This window comes from Schistocerca piceifrons, chromosome 6, assembly GCF_021461385.2.
Source record: "Schistocerca piceifrons isolate TAMUIC-IGC-003096 chromosome 6, iqSchPice1.1, whole genome shotgun sequence".
Classification (NCBI taxonomy): Eukaryota; Metazoa; Arthropoda; class Insecta; order Orthoptera; family Acrididae; genus Schistocerca; species Schistocerca piceifrons.
This window is the reverse complement of record NC_060143.1, coordinates 48,906,105-48,929,323: the sequence shown is the minus strand read 5'-3', so window position 1 is coordinate 48,929,323 and position 23,219 is coordinate 48,906,105. Positions and strand designations below refer to the sequence as shown.

The following is a 23,219-nucleotide window of genomic DNA, read 5'->3' as shown; positions in this document are numbered from 1 at the left end:
TCGGAAAATGTAGAGTGTACAGAAAGAACAGCGTGTTAACATCAAATCCCACCTTCTTACAAAATGTTATTACTTGCGATGAATCGTGTTTTTTTACTTACGATCCCGAAACTAAACGCCAATCGATCCATTGGAAAACTCCTGGTTCTCCACGACAAAAAAAAAGCACGAATGTCAAAATCGAAATTCAAATGGTTCAAATGGCTCTGAGCACCATGGGACTCAACTGCTGAGGTCATTAGTCCCCTAAAACTTAGAACTAGTTAAACCTAACTAACCTAAGGACGTCACAAACATCCATGCCCGAGGCAGGATTCGAACCTGCGACCGTAGCGGTCTTGCGGTTCCAGACTGCAGCGCCTTTAACCGCACGGCCACTTCGGCCGGCTCGAAATTCAAGGCAATGATGATTGTTTCTTTGACATCAAAGGGATTGTGCACATTGATTGGGTACCAGAGGGATAAACAGTGAATCAGCATTACTACATTAGCGTCCTGGCTACCCTACGTGAGCGAGTACGGAGAATACGCAACGATTTGTGGAGAAAAAAGTCATGAATCCTTCACCAAGACAATGATCCAGCTCACAGTGCGTTGTCAGTGAAGACGTTTTTGGCAAAACACAACATTCCCATCTTAGATCATCCACCCTACTCACCTGATTTGGCCCCCTGTGACTTTTTTCTTTTCCCTAAAGTCAAGTCAGCTTTGAAAGGAACCAGATTTGAGACTGTTGAAGCAGTAAAAGGAAAAGCGACGGAAGTAATGTATGGACTTACCAAAAATTATCTGCAGCATTGCTATGAACAGTGGAAAATTCGTATGGAGCGGTGTAGAGACCGAGGAGGAGAGTACATTGAGGGAGATAACATGAAATTGTAAATAATTGTAAATAAATGTTTTTTCCAGCATCAGTCCGGTTTTTCTCTAGCCGCACCTCATATACTGAAGAGATTTCTTATTTGCATGTCGCCCTTTGCCTGCGATGCTTCTATGTTATTATCGAAGTTAAGTAATGTCGTTGTTCATGTCGTAAAAAAAACTCATAGATACGATTTGTTTGAATGTTATGTAGCGATCCGAGAAGGCAGTTTTCCTAGATCCCACATATTTGACGCCATGGTAGGATTCAACAGTTGGTGGAAGCGCACTGGGCCTGAAGTGCCGACCACTTCAACCTGTGCCAGAAGCCGCGGAATCTAGAAGATGAGCTGTCATGGGGAGGCGCTGCACCTAGGGTGGGACACTGGCCCGACTCATGTAGGATATGAAGTGCCAGGACTAAGTTGTCGCAATGAGCCACAGTGGGAGCTGGTAGGTAATCGGTGACCAGCCAAGAGTATAAGGTGTGCCAAGTAAACAGGCTGCCTGTGCAGTCAGAGGTCAATGTAGGGGGTGGTCAAGCTGTTACTGACGTCGCCTACATGGAGGGCTAACGTGTCTTTGTCGGGTGGCTAGAGAAGACCACCACAACCCGATACGGAGAAGAGTGTTCTGCGTATTGCTGGAATACACAGAGCACTAGCAGTGTCGCTTAGTGGTCGCATTGTCGGTGGGTGGCGGAGTTGCTTGTGAGATTATATCATCAGTCGAGCGGTGTGCATCGTGAGCACAACCTGTAGCTGGTATAAGGGTTTTCAATATGAAGTGTTCGTTATTTGTCTGATATCACACGGTATGGCCGTTGGGGCGCAGTAGAGTCCTTCATGTTGTATCTTATCTCAAAGCTGATGGCAGGTTCCGCTGTTGTACAAAACATACATCTGTATTAGGTTTGAAGGAGTGTTTACCAAGGTACATTGCTGTAAGTTTCGCATTTTACGTTCCTGTTGTTGTTCGTAGTCTAGGTATCCCCGGCTAATCATTTGGGCGTAGCAGTATATGTTGCTGGTGGACGTCTTTGGGAGTAGCGTTAGACCTTGTGACGACATTATGCATTAATTGTACTGTGATTATATTACTGCCCGATTGCAACACGCTATGGGCAGAAAGTATGAATATTTTGTTTGTGTTTATTGACTTGATTGGTACCCGCAAGTATGTCACGGGGGGGAAAGTTATTTGAATTGTATGTATGTGAAACAAGGTTCAAATGGCTCTGAGCACTATGAGACTTACCTTCTGAGGTAATCAGTGGCCTAGAACTTAGAACTACTTAAACCTAACCAACCTAAGGACATCACACACATCCATGCCCGAGGCAGGATTCGAACCTGCAACCGTAGCGTTCGCTTGGGTCCAGACTGTAGCGCCTAGAACCGCGCGGCCACTCCGACCGGACTATGTGAAACAAGTAGAAGTGTTTTAAACAGAAAGATATTCTTTCTTGAAAAGACGAGTACAGTCGTATAATGCTTATAGTTTTGAGGCTGAAACACTATGCAAAAAATCCGGGTAATATTATAAAATTGGAAGGCAAGTTATAGCGTTGTAAACACGCACATGCCAGACTGCGTCTTTGTATCAGGCCAGCCGGACGGAGTGGCCGTGCGACTCAAGGCGCTACAATCTGGAACCGCGCGACCGCTACGGTCACAGGTTCGAATCCTGCCTCGGGCATGGATGTGTGTGATGTCTTTAGGTTAGTTAGGTTTAACTAGTTCTAAGCTCTAGGGGACTGATTACCTCAGAGGTTAAGTCCCATAGTGCTCAGAGCCATTTGAGCCATTTTTTTTTTTTGTATCAGGCCTTTCGACTTACTTGTCTGCACAATAGAACTAGTACGAACTCTATCGTCTATATGCAGGTCATTTCTGCTTCAGCATTCCTTCCCTACAGACATGTACACCAATGAGGAGAGATGCCAGTTTTATACGGTGAAGGGTAGCACGAGACGGATTGTCAAGGAATATGGGATCAGCGAGAGTAGTGTCATTCGCATCTTGAACCAACAAAAATTTTGTCCCTTATCATCTGTCGCTACAGCAGGCACTTGCAGGACGTGATTTCGACAGCGGTACAGAATTGTTTGGTTTTCTCTATACCGATTCGGAGACGACCCTTCGTTTTTCCAAAGTGTGCCCCTTACGGACGAAACAACGTTTACGAATCACGGTAATGTAAATTTAGGTTACATGCACTACTGGGCTGCTGAAAATGCACCCTGCCATCGTCAGGAGAGAAGCGTGTAGCGTACACCCATGGTGCGGCATCACAGGAAATTCCTTTGTGGGACCCCAGTTAATCCATAAATGTCAAATCGAAATATGCATGCACTTTTTCTTACGAACATTCCACCTATTCTTGTAGAAGATGCATCACTGGATAAGTGACACTGTGTGTGGTTCCTACAAGACGGCTGACGAGCTAAGTCTTCCCGTGTTGAAACCCAGATACTGACCGTTGGATAGGATGGAATGCTGCTGTTTAGTGGCAGTACAGTTCTCTTGACTTCTCTTGATTTCTTTCTATGGATGCAGTGAAAGAAACATTCTGTAACTAATCGTCAGCTACGCCAGAAGATACGCGCCATTGAACTGTCATAGCATGTAATCGCATCTCATACAATGTAGTGTCATCTGTTCATGTATCCGATTGTAAAAATGTCTTGCAGTCGATGGTAAACAATTTGAGCACTTACTTCAGTAAAGTGTAAAACAACTTTTCACTACGCGAAGTGTCTACTTTGTAGGTGACACGTCGTCAGTTGTTCTGAATAAACTATGTAGTTTATTTAAATTGTATTCCGTCCAATTACAATTTCTAGCAGGACACATTTGTTTGATTGCAGATGGTTTACTTAAACAAGAATTCACGCGTCGGCAATGACAGAACAATTTTTTTAAATCTAAGAATTTAATAGAATAGTTTACTTTTTCCCTTGAATAAGACTGTTTATTACTCTGAAGTATGAATGACTAACTTCTCTGTTTTAGCTTTGACAAGTAAGCAGCAACGGGGAGGACTGAAGTGGAAAATTGCATGACGAAACTGTAGCTGTTTCCACAAAAAGCAGAAACTGTACACACATTTGAAATAGTTTCCTTGAGCCCCACCTGGTGCACGAGAGCCTATCACACGTCGTACTTGCATGTACATAAGTCATAGCTGTCCCTTTATCTACGTCGTATAGAAAATAAGATTTTATCTTAGTAGTGTAGGTCTGACTTGCTGCATATGTCGACGAGCCGGCCACATTGCTTTCCAATATTTGTACACTTTTCGGATAGCTCTCCCAGTAGTTTCAGCCTCAATATTAACAAGCATTATATCATTGTCCTCGTCCCTTCAGGCGCTTTCGGATGACTTTAAGAATGTATTTCATTACATTTCAAAATCATATGTGCTTCAATATCTCAATCGCCACAACAGTTACGACACATTATCACATACCAGTGCAAATGCCTCTCAGTGTATTATAATTTGCAGAAAGCCTCGCTTCGAAGCCTGGAAATCCACCAAGAAGTAAAAGGGTTGATGCCTCTTACGTGACTCATCTCGTAGATACTCGTGTATAATCATTAGTTAGGAAGCCTTTCTCCATAGTGATTTATTGTATCATGCTTATTTTTCCATAAGAATAGGATCTAGGCAGAGTATTGTTGACTTGTTACTCGCCTAACATTCTTTGATGTCACTATGTTTATTTGAAAATACTTCTGTGCTTATAAATACTTCATTAATTAAGCCCTCGTCTACCCACCCCTCACCCAAAATCCAGCTCTACACAATGTTACAAATTAAATGGATGGGTAAAGTACGAAACGCATTACTGGAACGAACTGATGAGGAAACAGGATTGTATGAAGTTCCTTACCAGAAGAAGAAACTGGTTAGTGGAACTTCTACTACGGCTTTGAATAGCAGTGAACCTGTCACTGGTAGATTTAAATGTTATAGAAGATCGTGAGAGTAAAAGTTCGTAGAGATGAGAATTTAGATAAAGGAGGAATACAGCAACAAATCAATCGAGAAACTGACAATTTGCAGAAAAAAAGGATGTCATGACATTTCTCACGTAATGAGTGGTATGAGGTGCGAAGAGGAACATGTAACAATAACAGAAAATTACTATTACTATAGTCGAATGCATAGCTTTCGGAGTCGCTAGGGTAATCCGTGAAACTCCTGGTGACATTTATACCATCGTAGCGTCGCGATTATCGAATACAATACAGCGAAACCATTTGGATAAATAAACAACCGTGCAACGGCGGAAAATCATGTAATAGCAAATAAGAGTGTGTTGTTTCACGGAGACAACAGAAGACCAGTCTCAACAGCGGATGGGAATATTTCGGATTTGAATCATTGTTTCCTGTAATGCACTGTTCTCCTGATCTGTCTTCCCACTCCCAACAAGAAAGTTACGGTTGGTGGCAACAGTCCATAAGACGAGTGCCTCTCTTACAGAGTGTTTTATGGAACTTGACGGAAGCTATTGCTCCCAAGGGGTGGAAAAGTGGAAACTTGCCGAAACAAGAGTACGGTCGGCGGAGGAAACTTTATTGGAAAATAAAAAGTGTGAAAAGTTTATGTTGCTCCCTTATGAGACATAAATTTAGCGTCGCACTTGTGGATCCAAAATATGCGTGCTCTATCTCCCATAAACTCGGAGTTGTGAAGCTGGTTAAATTGGGAAACTCACTATCCACTCCATTGAAATTTATTGAAACAAAACTTGTAGATGCTGATAAGCTTGTCACAACAGCGAATGCAAGCATTATATGATTAGTGCATTTTTCGTATATTTTATATTAAGAAACACTTACACGTAAAATTTGTAAGTGGATCAACACATGTATTACAGCGTTTTAAAATTTCATTTTTAACTTTGGGCCTTGTTTTGTTCACTGACTAATCAAAATCGGGTCAACTTTTTCAATAGTACATGTTCTAGTAGTATATATTTCTGAATAAAAAAGTAAGCTTTTCATTACGTTCAAGCAGTATTACCTAATGTAATTGCCTATAACTGTAACGTTAAATTGCATGCCTTGATGGATCAATAGGGCGCCTCTTATTTTCTTAGGTTCAGTTTGTTTTGTATTATCCCCAGTTTGGTTCCATAGCACTTGAAATCAGTGTATTTTGGGCTCGAGGGGAAAAAGGGAAGGAGTGCTCCTCGAACCACACATACGAAAAACAAAAGGAATGAAAAACTAAATACAAATCTTATTTACTTTTTGTACTAAAAGTATTGATCAGAAACTTTTGTTTAAAATTAATTACTAATTTAAGTCCACTATCTATAAAGCTCCTATGAACAATGATTCTGAGGCAAAATTAAAAAGAAAAGAAAATTTGCTCTTAGAAATTTTTCTTTTTTTATAATGTCTCTTTTTATGTCTTGGAAACTAATGGTATTACCCAGATATAACTTGAGGTGACAACTGCCATTATTTCTTCTTTTTTATAAATTAATTAATTTACTCCTTTGTCAGCTTACCGTTTAGCAACTACGTGCGGTATGTTAATATATTTCTTTTCATGTTGCTGTGAAGGATTTCCAACACGTAGCTCGTCACTCACGTCAAATCTGGTAGAAACGTTGCATTATTTTACCAAAAATTAAACTATTCATTTCTATCATTGACAGTTTCTGGAATTTGTTCGACTTCAACTGAATTTTTAAAAATAATTTCGTCTGATTGGTATCTCTTATGAATCAGTGATTCAGAAGACAAATTAGGATCAAAGATGATCAAGGTGATGGGAGACAGTTACCATAAATGGTTTCCCACTTCTCGTAAGGCCACACAAGAGGTATCACGAACTATAACCTGATATTTATAAAGTTTTGAATGAATGCTGAGACGCAAATAAGGTGCTTAGGCGTCACATAAACACTGATAAGGAAGTTACGAAGATCACAAATTGCAATGTCTTCTACGGATGTTAATACAAAATGATCAGAGAACATAATCATTTTCAAGCAGTACTTAGATGAATAGTTCTCTGAGCACAGAGATACTATACAAGACGATGCTTCGACGAAAGAAATCGGAGATGATTATACAGGTTTCTGTTACCTCAAAGTTTATAGAACAAAATCAAAGAATCGGGGCTCGTAGGCCTGATCTAAGTGTCCGTTGGCGTTCATATCTGGAATTACAGTTTAAAATTTTTTAATATCGTTTCCAAACAAAGAGTTTTAAAATATTTCTTAGAGTACTATAGTGGGATCTATGTTCCAACAGCTCATTTCTTCAAAACGCTTCTGAGGATGATTGCATATGTTTGATGGCCTGAGTGGAAAATACAAACGTTCTTTCTCAAAATGCACACACCTTTAAAAGTACCCGTATTTGATGCTGTTACGACAAAACCGATACCAGCAAAACACGTCTGGAAAACTCATTTAGTGAGAGTTTCTCAGCCAACCGTGGCCTTTTCCAGGCTAACTTGAAGAGGGAAATATGAATCACATTGCAAGCATTGAATGAGTAGTAGAGTTTTGGAATATTTTATTTTCAGAAACACACACACGTAAAATTTATAAGTGGATCAATACACAAATTACAGCACTTTTGAATTTCATGTTTAACCTTCAATCTTCTTTCATCCACCGACTTCACAAAATCGGTCCATCTTCTACTGTAGTAGCGGTATTTAAAGATTTAGGATACTTGGTGACCGCAAGATACTGAAGCAAGAAATTATCACGTAGATGGTTGAGAAATTACTTTGTTTATCGTTTGTGAAATGATACCAGTAGTTAGACTGCAGGAAACGGCAAACTGCAAGTCTGTTGTGATCTGTATATCTTAAGTGGCCTCAGGTTAATATCTTTTGCGCCCAAACCTATGAATCCAAAGAGAAATTGTGCACGAGAATCATCAAATAGTACAGTGGTATGTTAAAGAGCTTTTTGAGCATGGGTTTCGGTGTCATTTTTGTAAAGGATAGACACAAGAACTAAGCAAACGTGGACGATTTTCATTACTTTGGTTACAATGACCCTAAAACAGATAACTGATAATGAGTATAAAAGTGGTAAAAAATACTGAACGACAAATTCATTGTTAGGACTTACACTTCCCTGTACGAGGAAAAATATGGCAAATGGTTCAAATGGCTCTGAGCACTATGGGATTCAACATCTGAGGTCATCAGTCCCCTAGAACTTAGAACTACTTAAACCTAACTAACCTAAGGACAGCACACAACACCCAGCCATCACGAGGCAGAGAAAATCCCTGACCCCGCCGGGAATCGAACCCGGGAACCCGGGCGTGGGAAGCGAGAACGCTACCGCACGACCACGAGCTGCGGGCAGGAAAAATATCTGTTTTTCATTAAATGTATTTTTACTTACTTTGTAGACCATATAAAGTGGAAATGAAATAATCCACACGAATCTAGTTAATAGGTAATTGATGTTTAACGTGCCGTCGATGACTAGTTTGTTAGGGACAGAGGACAAGCATGGACTGGAGTTGCAAGAGAATACGAAACGGAGAGTGTGTGAGGTGGCATTACAAAGTATGAAAACTGGCTGCAAACCAGGGTGAGCCGCTTTTGGTAGTCCGTGAAGAGGTTCAACGCATTGAGAAACCCCTGATTTCACTCCCACTGACTGCGGATCGGAGGTAAAATGCCACTGAGTCACGTCCCATCTTTACGAAGCAGCACAGAATGCCGTATATAGAGTCACTCATACGCCAAGCGAGGTAAGTGTCGAGTTCGAGAGTTCCAGCGACAGCAGACTCGGATGAGCGAGACCACAACAGACTGAGCGAGCATTTAACTCTACTAATCTTACGTGCTAAGAAGGACTTTCAAAGCTGGCCCTGGGTTAGGGTTATTGGTTTCCACCGCGCATTTCCATACATGTTCCTTTCTCTGTACGACAGTGTCATTATGACCAGTGTATGACTTAAAGTTATTTAGAAAGTTAGTTACGGGCCGGGGTGACCATTTATTTTGGTAACTGATTGGTGAATCTAGTAAGCCTCATCTACGTACGTGCTCCTCTGCGTGTTAATTGCCAACACCTCAATAAACAATAACAATGTGACCATTAAACCAACCCAGAGCCTCATTTTCCTATCACCGCCATATGTAACCCCTTAGCCAACATCGATGTCTTTCTCTGGTGTATCCAACAGCAGGGACCTGAAAAATCTCAGCTTGCCCCCAGGGCCATTTCGCTCCTGTATGCAGCCACTCCTGTACCAGGAAACGGATGAGTGTAAAATTCCGCTGTACTTCTGATCTGTGCGTGAGCTTGTATGTAAGTACGTAGCAACCCATGTGGGTTACAGCAACGCTTATGCTGCGGGGGTCTCTGTGCACAGCCTGTTGGAAATAAAGGGTAGTGAACTACCTCATACAACAGTCTTCTAATTTTACAGCACAAATTTACCAGATGCATGCTAAGAGTCTTGGACGCTGTGAGTTAGCATCCCTTAAGACAAAACATTTACCGAACATTTCAGTGAATCATGGTGATTGAGCCATGGCGCTCCTTTCAATATATCGCTAGCGGGCTGGTTCGCGATCCTGGCACGCAGAACTGGCAGGTTTGTGGTATAAGGAAAGTACGAGAGAGGTCACGAGTGGTAGGTCGGCAACGAGTGAGGCCGAGGGATATAGAGGGGCGCCGGACGCCACGCGGTGAAAAGTGAGCTAGTTAGGAACTTGTAGTGGATGCGGCTAGTGGCGTGTGCGGAGGCGAGGAGAGGGACCGTGCCGTGGTCGGTGGGGATGCTGCGTATGTGGTCTTTGACGTTGATATCACCGTTGGGAGCAGCAACAACCTTGCGATGCCGATTTACATCCTGGACTTCTAAGAAACCCATGTGGCCAATTCCAGTTTCAGAATCTGGTGACACATTTCACCATATAAATAAATGCTTGTTCACATGTAAAGGACAGAGTCCTGCGCTGCTTTGGAATTCTAGCGGACGTTTAAAATAAAAAAAGCATTCCGTCTTCAGGCCACGTGGCCTACCGGAACCATCCGACCGCCGTGTCATCCTCAGTGGAGGATGCGGATAGGAGGGGCGTGAGGTCAGCACACAGCTCTCCCGGTCGTTATGATGCTATTTTTGACCGAATACGCTACTATTCAGTGGAGTAGCTCCTCAATTGGCATCACGAGGCTGAGTGCGCCTCGGAAAATGGCAACAGCGCATGGCGGTCAGGATGGTCACCCATCCAAGTGCCGACCACGCCCGACATCGCTTAACTTTGGTAATCTCACGGGAACCGGTGTCTAGTGGAGCTTATGGTCAATAGTTCTACCATTCGTTCAGGCGTGATAAGTCGTCCCGTAAGACAAAGTGTCTCGAAGCAATATAATGTGTGATGTTCAAAAAATGGTATATAGTCATGACTGTCGGACAAATCACAGTGCTCTCATAAGCCCAAAATTCTACTTTCAATTTGTTGACTTTGATTGATGTTCTGAGATCAATATTAACTGACTGACTTGTTGAGTTCCCAGTTCCTTGTAGCTTAAATTCAAAGCCACTACTGATGTTCATATGGGACTTAACATCTGAGGTCATCAGCCCCTAGATCTTAGAACTACTTAAACGTAACTAACCTAAGGACATCACATACATCCATGCCTGAGGCAGGATTCGAACCTGCGACCGTACCAGTCCCGCGGTTGCAGACTGTAGCGCCTAGAATCGCTCGGCCACCACGGCCGGCTGATGTTTATAGACATCGTTTGTGCGGACCTGTGTACGAACATCATTCTCACTGCGCTTCAGTGGAACATGTTTGTTCCCCACTTGTAATTGTTCATTCTTGTGTTTAACAATTTTTTGATTTAGAATTATAGTTGTAGTTCAGTCCATCCGCAGCCGGTGTCATCTCCCCAGTTAACGGCCCAGTGCTTAGGGCACCCGCCCTCTTAGCGACCGATCGACGTACAAGTGTTAGACAAGGCTAAGCCGTCTTATGTCGGTCTGCTGAAGATTCGAGGCCGGAGCTGTTAAGCAATAATAACTTTATTGTATGTCTATTACATTCCTCAACACATCTGGCTTTATTCTGATGGCTCTTAACATTTAAGCTCAGAGTTTACTTCGCACTGGCATGCTAATATTTAATTTCTCATTTGTTGAGTAGCGTGGCGAGTTTTAATTTAAAAAAATTTGTAACATAAATTGCTGTCTGTCAGTTAAAGACTTAGGAAGCGCTGCGGCACATGTTTCTTAATTACAACTGTTAACTGGAAAGTTGTTAACGATGTTTGGTAAATGCCAGGCGGGCATTTTTCTAAAATTGCAAATATTATTTAAACTGGATTCAATAGGTAAGCTGCTATTGACAGATAGTTTAGCAAGCGCCAGGTGCGGACTTTTCTAAAATTGCTAATTTCGTTTAAATAGCCATGAAAAGAAATATTGTTATAGACAGACAGTTTATTAAGCGTTAGGTGCTTGTTTTCTTAAATCAAAAATTTACTGAAATTCTTACGAACACCTGCCTTACTGAGTGTTGTGACTAATTATTCTTAACTAAGAATTGTTTACTGTGTAATCAACATTTCATTCGATTATTTCATACAGCAAAAATTTGCTTCATTGAGTCCATGCACTCACTGGTTAAACTTGCACAAATTAATTTTCATCACGCGAACTGTCAATGATGATGTTGCTACCGGGCTAACCCTCCCACTCCATGGCCTTGTGTGCTCATCCTGGTGACTTGTCCCTATGATCGTTAATTCAGTGATAGCTTCTGCAGTCTGCTGCTTAACTTTGTGGGTTAAAGAGGAAATCTGTGTTCCATTTCCTGGGACAAATCTTGAATTGTCTTGAATATGAAGGTCTGCAAAACATCTATAATAAACAAAAAGCAACTATAAAATCAAGTAAACAGCTGAGATGGTGCCATATGGAATGAGGTTTGAGACATGTAATGTTGATTTAGTAAATAGTGTCGTGAGAAGTTGGCGAAACCGACTACAGAAATGAAGGTAAGGACAGTATGGCGTTGAAATTGACGTTTCGCATTAGAGTCAATGTTATTTTACGTTTTTCTACTCTTTTTCCCCTCTGCTCTCCTGATTTATGATACGAATGGCACTTTCTCATTCACGTGCGCACACGTGTCCTCTACGTAGGCTACCAACCAGCTGCTTCGAATGTAATCAAGGCCCACGTCACTGCGCGATTGGACACATCCCTGGCACTGATGTGTCTGTAACGTGTGATGGGCAGCACGTGATAACGGATAAAAAGCACGCGCTCCACGCATTAAAAATAAAAGAGGTGGGAAATTGGAATAGCTCGGTGACGATAATAACGCTTGTAATAAGCAACGGGAAGACAATAAGCGACACGCTATCAAAATATTGGACCGTTCGCTCGCTTATCAGCAAATAAATGGGACGTGTGAGAGAGGCAGAACGGTTCCGTAATGGGACTGGATGTGTTCGGGAGAGATATATCTTTTATTTGTCCTTCTCTTCTTTCATGGAAATCGATCCCGTTAATCATAATGTACCTGAAATACGCGTTTCTACAGCCGGCAAATGATTTTATCTTTCTGAGATACGCGTGAAATGACTACGAATCATTATAATTTAATGTATGCCGAGAAATGGCTAGTTCCGAACCGGTAATACTCATTAAAGTGTATCGTTTCTGACGCTGAGTGGTGATAGGTGCTAGGTACGGTACCTTTTACTAATGTACTCGTCTTCTGCCGATATGTATGTCTGTAATCAAAAATAGCAAAAGAAATTCATAAATTAGATGAAGCTCAATTGTAATTTGGTATAAGATTTTATTCAAGATGCCATCTGGAATGCTCATAGTTCATGTATTACGTGTAAGATTACACTTGGAAATCTGCGGCCTTTCAAAATATCATAAGTGAACTGTGGCAGTTTCCACTGTTGTGAAATTGTGGGCTCACCGTCTTTGGGATATGTGTTTCAATGCTAACCCTACACTCTTAACTTTGATTTCTGTGTATATTCGCAAATCGTGTCACGAATACAATAGACTTTAGTTCCAGGAGCTATTAGTTCAAAATATAAATATACCGATATCAATTATTTAACGATGAGTAATGAAAAACTAAAATATTCATTCCGAATGGGTATAATCTATTTCAAGGCAATGAAATTTCTCGGTAATATGAGGGATAGATTCATCAACCCTGTTACCCCCACTCCTCTCCCTAACTGTTGAAAAGATAAAGCAGAAAAAATAAAATTCGTATTATAGGCAAAATTATTTTGGTGAACTGCCAGTGTAGTACTAAAACTGTTCGGCCAGCTGAAATCAAATATCCGCGTTTAGCATATTCCGTTTCGGCCACACAGGTGGGGTGAGGTATGGCGGAACTGAACAAGAATATGTCATTGTCATCTGACACATAGCGTCTCACTACGTAGTCTGTAGTCTGCCATTTCTCTCTTATACACATATGAAGTTTTAAAACCTAAGCAAGCCTTAATGATAGTGTGTGTGTGTGTGTGTGTGTGTGTGTGTGTGTGTGTGTGTGTGTGTGTTTATATGTGCGTGCGTGTGTTTATATGTGAGTGCGTGTGTTTATATGTGCGTGCGTGTGTTTATATGTGCGTGCGTGTGTTTGTAATAAGGGAGGTCGTTTTGGGGCATGTGTATTTGTTTTAGGGAATATTAATGTTCCATCATGTTGGACATACACTCCTGGAAATTGAAATAAGAACACCGTGAATTCATTGTCCCAGGAAGGTGAAACTTTATTGACACATTCCTGGGGTCAGATACATCACATGATCACACTGACAGAACCACAGGCACATAGACACAGGCAACAGAGCATGCACAATGTCGGCACTAGTACAGTGTATATCCACCTTTCGCAGCAATGCAGGCTGCTATTCTCCCACGGAGACGATCGTAGAGATGCTGGATGTAGTCCTGTGGAACGGCTTGCCATGCCATTTCCACTTGGCGCCTCAGTTGGACCAGCGTTCGTGCTGGACGTGCAGACCGCGTGAGACGACGCTTCATCCAGTCCCAAACATGCTCAATGGGGGACAGATCCGGAGATCTTGCTGGCCAGGGTAGTTGACTTACACCTTCTAGAGCACGTTGGGTGGCACGGGATACATGCGGACGTGCATTGTCCTGTTGGAACAGCAAGTTCCCTTGCCGGTCTAGGAATAGTAGAACGATGGGTTCGATGACGGTTTGGATGTACCGTGCACTATTCAGTGTCCCCTCGACGATCACCAGTGGTGTACGGCCAGTGTAGGAGATCGCTCCCCACACCATGATGCCGGGTGTTGGCACTGTGTGCCTCGGTCGTATGCAGTCCTGATTGTGGCGCTCACCTGTACGGCGCCAAACACGCATACGACCATCATTGGCACCAAGGCAGAAGCGACTCTCATCGCTGAAGACGACACGTCTCCATTCGTCCCTCCATTCACGCCTGTCGCGACATCACTGGAGGCGGGCTGCACGATGTTGGGGCGTGAGCGGAATACGGCCTAACGGTGTGCGGGACCGTAGCCCAGCTTCATGGAGACGGTTGCGAATGGTCCTCGCCGATACCCCAGGAGCAACAGTGTCCCTAATTTGCTGGGAAGTGGCGGTGCGGTCCCCTACGGCACTGCGTAGGATCCTACGGTCTTGGCGTGCATCCGTGCGCCGCTGCGGTCCAGTCCCAGGTCGACGGGCACGTGCACCTTCCGCCGACCACTGGCGACAACATCGATGTACTGTGGAGACCTCATGCCCCACGCGTTGAGCAATTCGGCGGTACGTCCACCCGGCCTCCCGCATGCCCACTATACGCCCTCGCTCAAAGTCCGTCAACTGCACATACGGTTCACGTCCACGCTGTCGCGGCATGCTACCAGTGTTAAAGACTGCGATGGAGCTCAGTATGCCACGGCAAACTGGCTGACACTGACGGCGGCGGTGCACAAATGCTGCGCAGCTAGCGCCATTCGACGGCCAACACTGCGGTTCCTGGTGTGTCTGCTGTGCCGTGCGTGTGATCATTGCTTGTACAGCCCTCTCGCAGTGTCCGGAGCAAGTATGGTGGGTCTGACACACCGGTGTCAATGTGTTCTTTTTTCCATTTCCAGGAGTGTATTTGCCCTCTGATTTGTCGGTAGGTGTGCTAGTGATCAAGCTGTGGAGACCGGAAAAAGCCCTACCATTATAATCATAAACAAGAAAGTGCTGCGAGTGTGTTAAAGCGATGAGCATGCCTGATTTGTAAACAACCACCATTGTACACAACCAAATCACAAGAACACACATTATACGAGAACAGACAACTCTATGTACGACAGCGTTTTGCGTCTGCCTTAGGATACTGAGGTGGAACTCTGGTGGGCAACCTGTCAGCGAGGATGCATACATGCGTATGGAATTAAAGCCTGAAAAATGCAGTTAACTACCGTTTAATGTGTCCTGACTGAAAATTGCAACTGCTACGTCATAGCTGCCCTGTAATGTAAGCAAGCCAGAAAGAACTGTGTTCACCAAGTGATCCACCACGCTTCTTCTGTAAAACTGTTACTATTGTGGAAACAAATCAGTCACATTGACGAACAAGTCCCTTATACTTACTGCAATAAGCTAGAAATTAAAATGAGAGAAAGAGTTCCATCCTAGCAGCAGCACTGTAACTATCGCTAACATCACAGTTCACATAACGCGTAAAAGGTTGCATGTTAGTCGCCTTCGATAACGTTCAATCATTAACGTCACTCGCACTAACGTGGACTTCATCTGATTGCCACAATAGTATAAAACACTTCTGTACACGTAAAATACTGCACTTGGGAAAGGTAAGCGCTACAGAAAAGAGTTATCAAGTTCAAACAGCCTCACTCAACTGATAAAATACGATATAAAAACCCCAACAGTCTATGGTAGCAATTATTAGTTTCAGCGACTGGATTAGATCGCAATAATCGTCATCAGATTGATCTGTGTCCTTGAAGTTCACAAAAAAGAAGCAAATAAAATATATAACTATGATTGTCATCGTCACAAGGTGTACGAACATGATCAAATTATGACAAACACTCATTGCCCGTAATATAGGGCTGTCGTTACCACACTGTCAAAGTGACCATGTCATCTATCATGCTACAGTATTGTTCAAAAACCAAAGTCCCGTACTGTTCACAATGTAATCTTAGCAATGTGCTGCCACAATTGGGACAGGAAAAGGAGAGGCGTGGAGGCGTCGTCAGCTAACTGTAACCAACACACCTTCACTCTTCCGAAAGGACTCTTTTCCTGTTTTGGAAGTATCGGTGCTTCCCGCTCTTCCTCCTTGATAGGTTGTGTTGCGTATTTCTAATCGACTTGTTTTGGTCGGCTTTTCTGCTTAGGGATTTTGTTCTGCTTCTTCAACAAGTCCACCATAGGTTGCTGTTTATATCAGCGTTACTGATGCCTCCAGATTTCGGTTGACGTTATCACTGTCTCAGAACGTCTGGCCACCTTATTCCTTGCCCGCAGTGAAGCCTTTACCACAAGATTTGAATGGTTTCATTTTCTCATTCTGGGACCGTACATATTCTTCATTTTTTTTTTTTTTTTTTTTTTTTTGTCATCAGTTTACTCACTGGTTTGATGCGGCCCGCCACAAATTCCTTTCCTGTGCTAACCTCTTCATCTCAGAGTAGCATTTGCAACCTACGTCCTCAATTATTTGCATGACGTATTCTAATCTCTGTCTTCCTCTACAGTTTTTGCCCTCTACAGCTCCCTCTAGTACCATGGAAGTCATGTCTTAGCAAATGTCCTATCATCCTGTCCCTTCTCCTTATCAGTGTTTTCCACGTATTTCTTTCCTCTCCGATTCTGCGTAGAACCTCCTCATTCCTTACCTTATCAGTCCACCTAATTTTCAACATTCGTCTATAGCACCACATCTCAAATGCTTCGATTCTGTTCTGTTCCAGTTTTCGCACAGTCAATGTTTCACTACCATAAAATGCTGTACTCCAGACGTACATCCTCAGAAATTTCTTCCTCAAATTAAGGCCGGTATTTGATATTTGTAGACTTCTCTTGGCCAGAAATGCCTTTTTTGCCATAGCGAGTCTGCTTTTGATGTCCTCCTTGCTCCGTCCGTCATTGGTTATTTTACTGCCTAGGTAGCAGAATTCCTTAACTTCATTGACTTCGTGACCATCAATCCTGATGTTAAGTTTCTCGCTGTTCTCATTTCTACTACTTCTCATTACCTTCGTCTTCCTCCGATTTACTCTCAAACCATACTGTGTACTCATTAGGCTGTTCATTCCGTTCAGCAGGTCATTTAATTCTTCTTCACTTTCACTCAGGATAGCAATGTCATCAGCGAATCGTATCATTGATATCCTTTCACCTTGTCTTTTAATTCCACTCCTGAACCTTTCTTTTATTTCCGTCATTGCTTCCTCGATGTACAGATTGAAGAGTAGGGGCGAAAGGCTACAGCTATGTCTTACACCCTTCTTAATACGAGCACTTCGTTCTTGATCGTCCAGTCTTATTATTCCCTCTTGGCTGTTGTACATATTGTATATGACCCGTCTCTCCCTATAGCTTACCCCTACTTTTTTCAGAATCTCGAACAGCTTGCACCATTTTATATTGTCGAACGCTTTTTCCAGGTTGACGAATCCTATGAACGCGTCTTGATTTTTCTTTTGCCTTGCTTCCATTATTAGCCGTAACGTCAGAATTGCCTCTCTCGTCCCTTTACTTTTCCTAAAGCCAAACTGATCGTCACCTAGCGCATTCTCAATTTTCTTTTCCATTCTTCTGTATATTATTCTTGTAAGCAGCTTCGATGCATGAGCTGTTAAGCTGATTGTGCGATAATTCTCGCACTTGTCAGCACTTGCCGTCTTCGGAATTGTGTGGATGCTGCTCTTCCGAAAGTCAGATGGTATGTCATCAGACTCATACATTCTACACACCAACGTGAATAGTCGTTTTGTTGCCACCTCCCCCAATGATTTTAGAAATTCTGATGGAATGTTATCTGTCTCTTCTGCCTTATTTGACCGTAAGTCCTCCATAGATCTTTTAAATTCCGATTCTAATACTGGATCCCCTATCTCTTCTAAATCGACTCCTGTTTCTTCTTCTATCACATCAGACAAATCTTCACCCTCAAAGAGGCTTTCAGTGTATTCTTTCCACCTATCTGCTCTCTCCTCTGCATTTAACAGTGGAATTCCCGTTGCACTCTTAATGTTACCACCGTTGCTTTTAATGTCACCAAAGGCTGATTTGACTTTCCTGTATGCTGAGTCTGTCCTTCCGACAGTCTTCAAATTTTTCCTGCAGCCATTTCGTCTTAGCTTCCCTGCACTTCCTATTTATTTCATTCCTCAACGGCTTGTATTTCTGTATTCCTGATTTTCCCGGAACATGTTTATACTTCCTCCTTTCATCAATCAACTGAAGTATTTATTCTGTTACCCATGGTTTCTTCGTAACTACCTTCTTTGTACCTATGTTTTCCTTCCCAACTTCTGTGATGGCCCTTTTTAGAGATGTCCATTCCTCTTCAACTGTACTGGCTACTGCGCTATTCCTTATTGCTGTATCTATAGCCTTAGAGAACTTCAAACGTATCTCGTCATTCCTTAGTACTTCAGTATCCCACTTCTTTGCGTATTGATTCTTCCTGACTAATGTCTCCAACTTCAGCCTACTCTTCATCACTACTATATTGTGATCTGTGTCTATATCTGCTCCTGGGTACGCCTTAGAGTCCAGTATCTGATTTCGGAATCTCTGTCTGACCATGATGTAATCTAATTGAAATCTTCCCGTATCTCCCGGCCTTTTCCAAGTATACCTCCTCCTCTTGTGATTCTTGAACAGGGTATTCGCTATTACTAGCTGAAACTTGTTACAGAACTCAATTAGTCTTTCTCCTCTTTCATTCCTTGTCCCAAGCTCATATTCTCCTGTAACCTTTTCTTCTACTCCTTCCCCTACAACTGCATTCCAGTCGCCCATGACTATTAGATTTTCGTCCCCCTTTACATACTGCATTACCCTTTCATTATCCTCATACAATTTCTCTATCTGTTCATCTTCAGCTTGCTACGTCGGTGTGTATACCTGAACTACCGTTGTCGGTGTTGGTCTGCTGTCGATTCTGATTAGAACAACCTGGTCACTGAATTGTTCACAGTAACACACCCTCTGCCCTAGTTTCCTGTTCATAACGAATCCTACACCTGTTATACCATTTTCTGCTGCTGCCGATATTACCCGATGCTCATCTGACCAGAAATCCTTGTCTTCCTTCCACCTCGCTTCACTGACCCCTACTATATCTAGATTGAGCCTTTGCATTTCCCTTTTCAGATTTTCTAGTTTCCCTACCACGTTCAAGCTTCTGACATTCCACGCCTCGACTCGTAGAACGTTATCCTTTCGTTGATTATTCAATCTTTTTCTCATGGTAACCTCCCACTTGGCAGTCCCCTCCCGGAGATCCGAATGGGGGACTGTTCCTGAATCTTTTGCCAATGGAGAGATCATCATGACACTTCTTTAAATACAGGCCACATGTCCTGTGGATACACGTTACGTGTCTTTAATGCAGTGGTTTCCATTGCCTTCTGCATCCTAATGTCGTTGATCATTGCTGATTCTTCCGCCTTTAGGGGCAATTTCCCACCCCTAAGACAAGAGAGTGCACTGACCCTATATCAGCTCCTCCGCCCTCTTTGACAAGGCCGTTGGCAGAATGAGGCTGATTTCTTATGCCGGAAGTCTTCGGCCGCCAATGCTGATTATTTATCAAAGTTTAGGCAGTGGCGGGGATCGAACCCGGGACCGAAGACGGTTTTGGTTATGAATCAATGACGCTACCCCTACACCACGGGTTTACAATTCTCTTACTGTATCACTGATGCGTTCCTGTAGCCGTTGTACGTTGGCTAAGCCATAAATTTGCCAGCTCACATAGTCCCTTGCAAGGTGCAGGGCTGCCTGAAGGGCCCTGTTCTGTATAAATTGTAGTGTGTTTATGCTGGTGTTGGCGCATTACCCCAGACCTCCGTTGCATGTGCAAGTAGTGGACGAACGAGGCATATATAGACTATGATTTCCAAATGAGGGGTTAATGACGTGTTTGGTTTGAGGTCTGGATATAAATCTCTCATTCTTCCTTTGCATCGAATTTCTTCGATGTACTGCCTCTACGTTCAACGTCTGGCAAGCTTGACTCCTAGATATCTGACTGTCTGTGGAACTGGACTGCAACGCAGTATGATCGGTGGGCGTTCCCTTCCGATACTCATCGAAGGGTGATAATGATTACTTGGATCTTCTGCGAATTCAAGGCCAAACGCCATTTCGTTGCCGATTCAGTCAAGGTCTGTGGTCGTTTGAAGCCGTTGCCGCATCAGACGCAGAGGTCTACTCTTTGAAAATAGCGCTTTGTCATTAGTATATGACGCCATGTTCACCCGAGGGGTCCGCAGTAGTTCTGAAGTGCACAAGATGTACAATGTCAGGCCAAGCACCGAGCCCTGTGTGACGGCAGCTGGGATTGGACGACTTGTTAAGCTGCCATCACCAATCCGAACGTGGGATGTGCGGCTTTGTAGACAGCTGTATAGCAGCCGTACATGTCACGTGACGATTCCCAGCGTGTACAATTTATGTAGGGCAGAGTCGAACGCTTGAGAAACTAGTAGCAAGAGGGCCCTCCAAATATTCTGTCCTATTCTGTCTTGTCCTGAGCTTCCATGACTTCTGATAATCGCGGAAGTTGATGCATGGTCGAGAGTCCTCTGCCGAATCCACGTTGTCCTTGAGATAGAATGCCCTCATCGGTAACATGCTGTAGCACTCGTAGTCTGCAAGGAAAGATATAGTGAATATCCCACCTTTAACAGCTAGTGCCTGCAGCTGGCTCTAGTAACCAAAGCCATCGTCAATAACAGTATTGCTCGTTATTGTTCAATTTGTACCTTCCAGTGATACGATAATGTCCTATGGGAACAGAACCGTTTACTGAATCAATCGCAGTAAAAGTGTCACCCTAATCTTCTAGGATGAAAGGAAGAGAAATTTTGAAAGACTTGTAGTGACTTCCTTCGTGCTCTGAAGAATTCCTTCAAATTTGAATTGGTGCTGAAGTAATTGTGAAAAGAGAATCAGAGGCACACCACTCCATTAAAACCCTTACTTTGTAACATACTGAAATTTGAAAATTTTAATTCAAAACTAAGAGGTATGTCATCTACACAGTCTACTAAAACTACCCGTAGCTTCTACCGAAATTGTCCATTAGATATCAAAAGTAGGTCTAAAGATAAGTGAAGACAAAACTAAATACCTGGTTACTACTAGAATGCCAACAGCAGTTGATCAGGAAATGCTAAGAGTTGGAGACATGCAGTTTGAAAAAGTGAACACATTTAAGTATCTAGGCGTGGACATCACTTCAAGAAATGAGATTGAACCCGAACTGAAGAAGAGATTACGGACGGGAAATGCGTGCTACTTCTCACTGAATAGATTACTTTCATCACGGATATTGTCTAGGAATTTTAAGATTAGAATATACAAAACTATTATTCTACCAGTTATGCTGTATGGGTGTGAGACTTCGTCTCTCGCTGTGCAAAATGAAAAACCGTTTCGAGTATTTGAAAACAAAATTTTGAGGAAAATTTTCGGAGCAAAAAGGGATGACAATAGAGGAGAGTGGCGAAAACTGCATAAGGAAGAGGTTCACGAACTTTATTCAAGCCCTGACATAATCAGTATTATTAAATCATGTAGGTTGCGACGGGCGGGTCACGTACCTCGAATGGATGAGGGCAGGGCAGCGCGCAGAGTACTGGTAGGGCACCTAGAAGGAAAACGTCCTGTGGGGAGACCGAGGCGTAGGTGGGAGGACAATGTGAAGGCCGATTTGAGGAGCCTAGGTATTGAAGGTGAATGGAAGGAAATAGCCCAGGACAGGGACTAATGTCGAAAATACGTTGCTGCGGTAATGGACTCTCGAGTCCGGTGTGACCAGTGAGTAAGTAAGTAAGTAAGTAAGTAAGATATCAAAAGTAGAGAAGGCCCTTCCTTATGCCAGTGTAGTGTTTTGTAAATCAAGTGGCACTTACCTACAAATTTTCTATTGTTATTCCACGCGTCTCAACAACAAATCGTCGGGAAACATTTTATAACACCGAAAATAATTACATCTCCTTATGTAAAAAGCTATTTATTTTCATCCGTCATAATAATATTTACCGCTTCAATAAGACAAATTGCTGCTTAACGTTGTTACCAAATATCTCGAAACATTCGTGCCAGATATACTTAGCCTTTAATTCAATACTGTAATGAACGTTCAAATGGACTTAGCCTACTCATTTCTGATATATATATATATGGAGGGGATAGGTTGCTCGCAAAAATCTCTTGACCAATTTACTTTTTTTATTATTATTTTGAGCTTTTCCTCATTACAGAGGCTTATCTCCAACATAATAATTTACCTGGAAATGACAATACAAACAATAAACGTTCTTAAACTATACTCTCAAAATATTTCTCCAGGTGTTTGGATCTTGCGTGTCCTCTTCCTCTGCGCCCATTCTCCTCATTTTGTGCTGTACATTTTGGAGCCAGGTGGTCACAGGTCGTCCTCTTCTTCTTCTCCCCTCCGGTTCCCACTCCAGTATCAATTTTGGTATTCTGGCTTCCTCCATTCGTCGTACATGCCCGTACCACTGTAATTTCTTCCTATCCATTACGTCATATATTCTTTCTTTTATTTCCATTCTCCTTATTACTTCGGTGTTCCTTATCTTTTCTTTCCTGGAGATTCTTGCCGATCTTCTCCAAAAGTCCATCTCTAGAGCTTGTAAATTTTTAATGTGCTTCATGTTAATTGTCCAGGTCTCCGTTCCATACAGAACCACACTCTCTAATATGGATTTGTATATTAATTTTTTAGTTCTGCTCATTACATTCCTGCTCCATAAGACTGAGTTAAGCATTCCAATGACCCTCCGTCCGCTACTAATTCTTTTATTGATTTCTGACTCCGATTTTCCCTCGATTTCTAAAATGGATCCCAAATAACAGAGAGTGTTTATCTTTTTGATTTTCTTTCCTTCAATGTATAGCTCATCTGAATCATTAGTCAAGTATTCTGTTTTTTGGTAATTAATCTTCAAACTCCAAGTTTTGTATGCTACTGGTAGTTGATTGCACATATAGTTAGCATCCTCCCCATCTTGTGCTACGACTACTTGATCATCAGCAAATAATAAATGATGTAGGTAAACTCCATCTCTTATTTCTAATCCCCTACTATTA

The 23,219-nt window shown here is 42.5% G+C and overlaps 1 protein-coding gene across 1 annotated transcript in view; it reads left to right on the top strand.

Moving 5' to 3' along the window:
- LOC124803137 (slit homolog 3 protein) overlaps positions 1-23,219 on the top strand; it is a 192,956-nt gene that overhangs the window by 563 nt on the left and 169,174 nt on the right. The window lies entirely within an intron of this gene.